We start from the raw sequence: 5850 nt of genomic DNA on the forward strand, positions 1-5850 counted from the left end.
CAGACAAACCAACATAAGGCAGGAATAATAGGAGCCACAAGTTAACTGACTATCATGAAATTACTGTCATGTCATTAAATCACTTTTGTTTGTTTGTATACATCGTATTCTAACGACAGAAAAACACATTTTAACTAATGACACGTGACTATTTTGCTTCATTTGTTCAACGTAAAAACAGCCGGCCTCGTTGGTTTAAATGGGTGTTTTAGGTCTTTGTGGCGGTTCCGTTTGGAGCCTTTATGTGACCCACAAAGTTGTTTGAGCCTTTCCACACCCGTTAGGTGGCAACTTCATCACTAGCAACAAAAGGTGCAGTGAAAATGATTTGAAGGGAAACAGGCAGATAGAACAGAAGCTGAGGGCAATCGATGCAACCAGAGACTCTGATGTCATCGATCGGATCGCTGAATTAAGACTTGACGCACCATCGTACAAATTGGATGAAATGCAAAATATCCAAAGAGCCGATAGACAGATAAAAAGATGCACGTTTCTTTAAACCATTTGCTACAATCATTTTAAATATTGAGTAATTATGAGCTGTTCTAAAATAAGACAAATGTTGAGAATAATTCAGTTGCATTTCAGATCTGATGGTCGTTCAAACTGTTGCTCTACGGTGTTGAATTTAGCTTTTCCAGGAAATGAGCTACATTTGTGTTGAGGTAGATTCTCAGATAAGTTGATGAGAAATCCCAAAGTTTGACTCACTATTTTTGTTTCATACACAACAGACTGTCTGGTGATGTTCTTTCAATGAGTCATTGGGAAGTTGTGGCCTCAGCAATGACGTCAAACCCTTCTCATCTACGGGAGCTGAGCTTAAGATGGAACCAAAACCTGGCACAGATGCTGGAGTAAAGTTCCTGTCTTCTGCAATGATGCATCCAAACTGCAGACTGGAGACGCTCAGGTCAGGAGGCCTCTGTTGGTCTTTTCTAAATTTCTTTACATTTTCTGCTTTTCTCTTCATTTTCAGATTTAGAAATGTGTTTTTATTTGCCCCATTTATTCCTTTTCCAGGCTGAGTGGCTGCAGTTTATCAGAGATCAGCTGTGGCTCTCTGGCCTCGGCGCTGAGGTCCAATCCCTCCCATCTCAGAGAACTGGAGCTGAGTCAGACCAGCTGAAGGATCCAGGAGTGAAGCTGCTCTGTGGTGCTCTCCAGGATCCTCTCTGTAAGCTGGAGACGCTCAGGTCAGTCAGAGATGATCCAGTACTTTCCCAGGTGTAACTAGTTAGACAATAAATGTTTCCATGTTTGATCTTTGTTATAAACGTAGTGTTACAGTTCTCAGAAAAAAGACCACACAGGACAGATTTGCAGTATTAAATTGGTTGTGGAAATCTGTCCCATGTGAGGATGGTCATCAATGACTAGAAAGGAAGTATCAGTTGTAGATTTGTCTTGTTTTATTTTAGGCTGGCCACAAAACCACCCAAACATTCAGACCAATCAAAAATGGTTCTTCCTGTCTTTTAAAGATCAGAAGGAAAACTAGCAAACCCCAAAAAGAAAGCTGCTGCAGTGTGCCATGCCCCTTCTCTACTGAGAAAAGCCATCCCAAAAAAGAGAAAAGCCTAAGTGTGAAGTGAGCCCCCTGTTAAACCTTGGTACCGAAAGCCTGCAGTCATTCTCATCTTAGGTGGCTTCATTCCAGCCAGAAGCCCAAACCTGCCTCCCTCTTAAAGGGGCAGCAGGTCAGTCCAACCACAGAAACCTTCATGAAGATCTGAAGCTTTCAGCATCCACAATTGTTGCACCTCACTTCCATTGGAGTCCAAATCAGAAGTCAACAAGTTGATTCTACACCGATTCTACACAATGCAACCATTTTAAAAAGGTTTCCATCCATAAGTTTTCACACATTTTTAGATAAATCTGTTTGTTCATCGCCTCCTTCTTTTGTAATGGTCATTAAAGAAAATGACCTTATTTGAGTTTTTCTCCTCACAAATATGACTTTCTATGAATGATGCAATAAATGCAGCTTGCAATCTAAGACAATATGGAAGTATTTGTATATAATAGTAGTGGAAGTAGCTCATAAAATAATACATTTGCTCTTCTCATCGAATCTCTCTATGTTATTAAAGAGAAACCTGCTCTTAGTCAACAACATCTAAGACATCAACCAAAAATCCTAATTTTCTACAATCTAATATAAAACAGTAGAGAAGACTCTTTCTGCAGAGACCTGGTGGCAGGAATGCAGAAGTATCACCTGCTCAACTTGGAAGGTGGAACAGAAACCACCAGCTGAGAAGGTCCTCAGCGAGAGGAAGTGGTGGAGAACCATGAAACTTGCTAAGCTCCACCTCAGCTCCAGAGACGGGCTGAGCTGGAGCTGTGGCACCAGGTATCGCCCAGAAGAGCCTCCAACAAACAAGCTCTTCTCTTGGGAGGAGAGGGCTTTGAATCTCAGCTCAGTGTGCTTGTCTCTAGTAGGTGGCAGCTGCACCTTTTCCTGAGCTCCTTGTTGATGCCCTGAGGGGAATTGATGCTCCTGCAATGTTTTCTGGCAGCATTGAGCTTGCAGTGGGGCAATCAAACACACTGTGGGGGGGCTCTCTTTCCTTCTCTCATCTGGAGAACAAGTGACACCAGCTGCCAATCATTGTTGGAGAAATGTGCAGTCAGGGGAACGATGCGTCCAGACTATAGCCACCCTTCCAGCATCCAGCAGTGTCTAAAACCTTTGATTTGGTTCCACCAGAGAGTGTAGGGATTGCAGGGTCGCTGCAGCATCGCCCACAAGCTATCAGGAGTGGGTCGCTTTGTCCCAACTCCTGACAAGAGTTGAGTGCTATTGAGAAATGTGGTCTCACAAACTTGGAAGGTATTTTGACCCACACACACTTTACATACGGTGTAGATCTTGTCCAACCGCCCTGAAAGAACCCAAAATAGGAACATACGGCAGATAAGCCGGTGCAGGACCAGAGGTTTGTTGCTTGTAAGCTGTGTTTTGCTCTGGTACATGTTGATTTTTATTTGTCTTCTCTCAAAATAATTGTTATTTTAGACTAAGACGCTGCAGTTTATCAGAGACCAGCTGTGATTCTGTGGCCTCAGCTCTGAAGTCCAACCACTCCCATCTGAGGGTTCTGGACCTGAGCCACAACACGTTGCAGGATTCAGGAGTGAAGCGGCTCTGTTCTGGACTGGAGAGTCCAAACTGTAAACTGGAGAGGCTCAGGTCAGTCTTCATTTTTCTACCTATATACCAGCTGCTAAGATGGTGAAGTGAGGCTGTTCTCAACACTGCTGTGATGCACCACATTAAAAAAATTCCTTGTAATATCGTGAATTCAGGTCTGACCCAACTAAGAACTAACGTAGGTTTAGTACTGACGCAGATAACATGCAGACCTGCACCGTATAACCTTATCCTGCATTTTTCAGATTAGAATACTGCAGGTTATCAGAGATCAGCTGTGACTCTCTGGCCTCGGCGCTGAGGTCCAATCCCTCCCATCTCAGAGAACTGGACCTGAGTGACAACAAGCTGCAGGATTCAGGAGTGAAGCTGCTCTGTGGTTTTCTCCACTTTCCAAACTGCCGACTGGAAACTCTGGGGTAAACACCATTCTCAAAAATGTCCATTATTCCATCCGAGGGTCCTCACACTTTCTGAGTGTGTGTGTTGTGCCCAGTTCCTTCAGGAGGGAGGGCCACACGGGGACCACTTATTCATGATAAATTGATTTAAGGACAATGAAAAAGCCGACAGATGGTAACCAAAATTAGACAAAACTAGGTGAGGGTGCCTGGTAGACACCAGCCAACGAGGAGGGAGATGGTGAGGGAGACAGGAAGTCATCTAAGACAGGTTGCCTTTAAAGATGAGCCACAGGTGAGATGGATCTCCATGATGAGATGGGAGGGAAAGAGGTGGGAGAACCTGGGAAGAGTGAGGGCCAGAACAATATATATTCTCCTTTGGAACAGTGCAAACCTGAGAGGTTGGAATTGTGGTAATTACATATTACTATCATTTTTAAACCTGTAACTAAATTAAATATTTACAGATCATGCCTTTGATTAACCTTTCAGATTAATACTGGTTTCACTTATAACCTTATAAAAGTTTCCCTTCTTTATTTAGATTTGGAACTGCTGGTTATCAGAGATCAGCTGTGGCTCTCTGGCCTCGGCGCTGAGGTCCAATCCCTCCCATCTCAGAGAACTGGACCTGAGTCAGAACCATCTGCTGGATTCAGGAGTGAAGCTGCTCTGTGGTTTTCTCCACTTTCCAAACTGCCGACTGGAAACTCTGAGGTAAACACCATTCTCAAAAATGTCCATTATTCCATCCGAGGGTCCTCACACTTTCTGAGTGTGTTGTTGTGCCCAGTTCCTTCAGGAGGGAGGGCCACACGGGGACCACTTATTCATGATAAATTGATTTAAGGACAATGAAAAAGCCGACAGATGGTAACCAAAATTAGACAAAACTAGGTGAGGGTGCCTGGTAGACACCAGCCAACGAGGAGGGAGATGGTGAGGGAGACAGGAAGTCATCTAAGACAGGTTGTGCCTTTAAAGATGAGCCACAGGTGAGATGGATCTCCATGATGAGATGGGAGGGAAAGAGGTGGGAGAACCTGGGAAGAGTGAGGGCCAGAACAATATATATTCTCCTCTGGAACAGTGCAAACCTGAGAGGTTGGAATTGTGGTAATTACATATTACTATCATTTTTTAACCTGTAACTAAATTAAATATTTACAGATCATGCCTTTGATTAACCTTTCAGATTAATACTGGTTTCACTTATAACCTTATAAAAGTTTCCCTTCTTTATTTAGATTAGGGACTGCAGCTTATCAGAGATCAGCTGTGGCTCTCTGGCCTCGGCGCTGAGGTCCAATCCCTCCCATCTCAGAGAACTGGACCTGAGTGAGAACCAGCTGCAGGGTTCAGGAGTGAAGCTGCTGTCTGATCTCGTAGAGAATCCACACTATGGGCTGGAGACATTGAGACATGGCTGGTTTAGCCAGTCAACTCCCGCTCATCTGCTGCATCACTCACTGACCACTGGTGAAGAGCATCTGTGGAAACATCTGCCGTCTACTCCCTCCATAGATGAAAAATTCAGTTTTTAAAAAGCGCTGGTGGACTTTCAGGAGATCAGTCGATGGTCGACAAAGCAGAAGCAGCTTCGCCTTGAAGTTAAATTAGTTCCTGGTATCACACAATGCATCTTTATAAAGTTCTAAATGGCTCCTCGGCCACTCTTAGAAGCATGGAAACATTCTCTTAATTGTCTCTTCAAATGTCTGTATTATACGTTACTATTTTACATCATGCCTTCAGAATCTTTAGGGTTTAGTATTTACTGTCTCTGTGACATGGAGCATTGGAATATTTCAGCTGCAGCCAGCAAAAACCCATCAGAATGACGGCTATCGGTGGGAACCGCAGGTCATTTGACTTTAGTCAGTCTGTTCAATGTTATAGGATTTATTGCCATCTAATAAAAACTATGAATAAATGTGGGAAATAGGAAATAAAAAGAAGCAAAATGACCAAATAAAACTCCCATGAATACTGTAAATTTAAAGATGTCAAGAATGGAATATCAGCTTAAATGGAATCAAACATAAAGTGAAAAGGCCTCCTTTAAGTTTACTGCAAAAATAAACACTAAATCAAGAGCGACACGCGCCAAAAACGTCTCATTCTCTCTTCTGTCTCCACTCATTTTTTATATTCTCTTAAGATAATGGGGACGGGGTCGTGTGATAACAAAACAACCTAATTGGGGACTATATTTTTGTTGCAAGAACTTTGGCTCTTCAGAAGTTCTATGTTGGCTTCCACAGATTGTGCATCCACTAGAAA

General features: G+C 43.1%; 1 long non-coding RNA gene across 1 annotated transcript; it reads left to right on the forward strand.

Annotated features, from left to right (window-relative positions):
* Positions 1 to 672: 672 nt before the first annotated feature.
* On the forward strand, positions 673 to 3581 carry LOC130520975 (uncharacterized). Its single transcript, XR_008949138.1, has 4 exons — positions 673 to 916; positions 1027 to 1199; positions 3029 to 3202; positions 3409 to 3581. It is a non-coding gene; the product is annotated as an uncharacterized LOC130520975 (long non-coding RNA).
* Positions 3582 to 5850: the final 2269 nt, after the last annotated feature.

This window comes from Takifugu flavidus, unplaced genomic scaffold (genome assembly GCF_003711565.1).
Source record: "Takifugu flavidus isolate HTHZ2018 unplaced genomic scaffold, ASM371156v2 ctg619, whole genome shotgun sequence".
Taxonomy (NCBI): domain Eukaryota; kingdom Metazoa; phylum Chordata; class Actinopteri; order Tetraodontiformes; family Tetraodontidae; genus Takifugu; species Takifugu flavidus.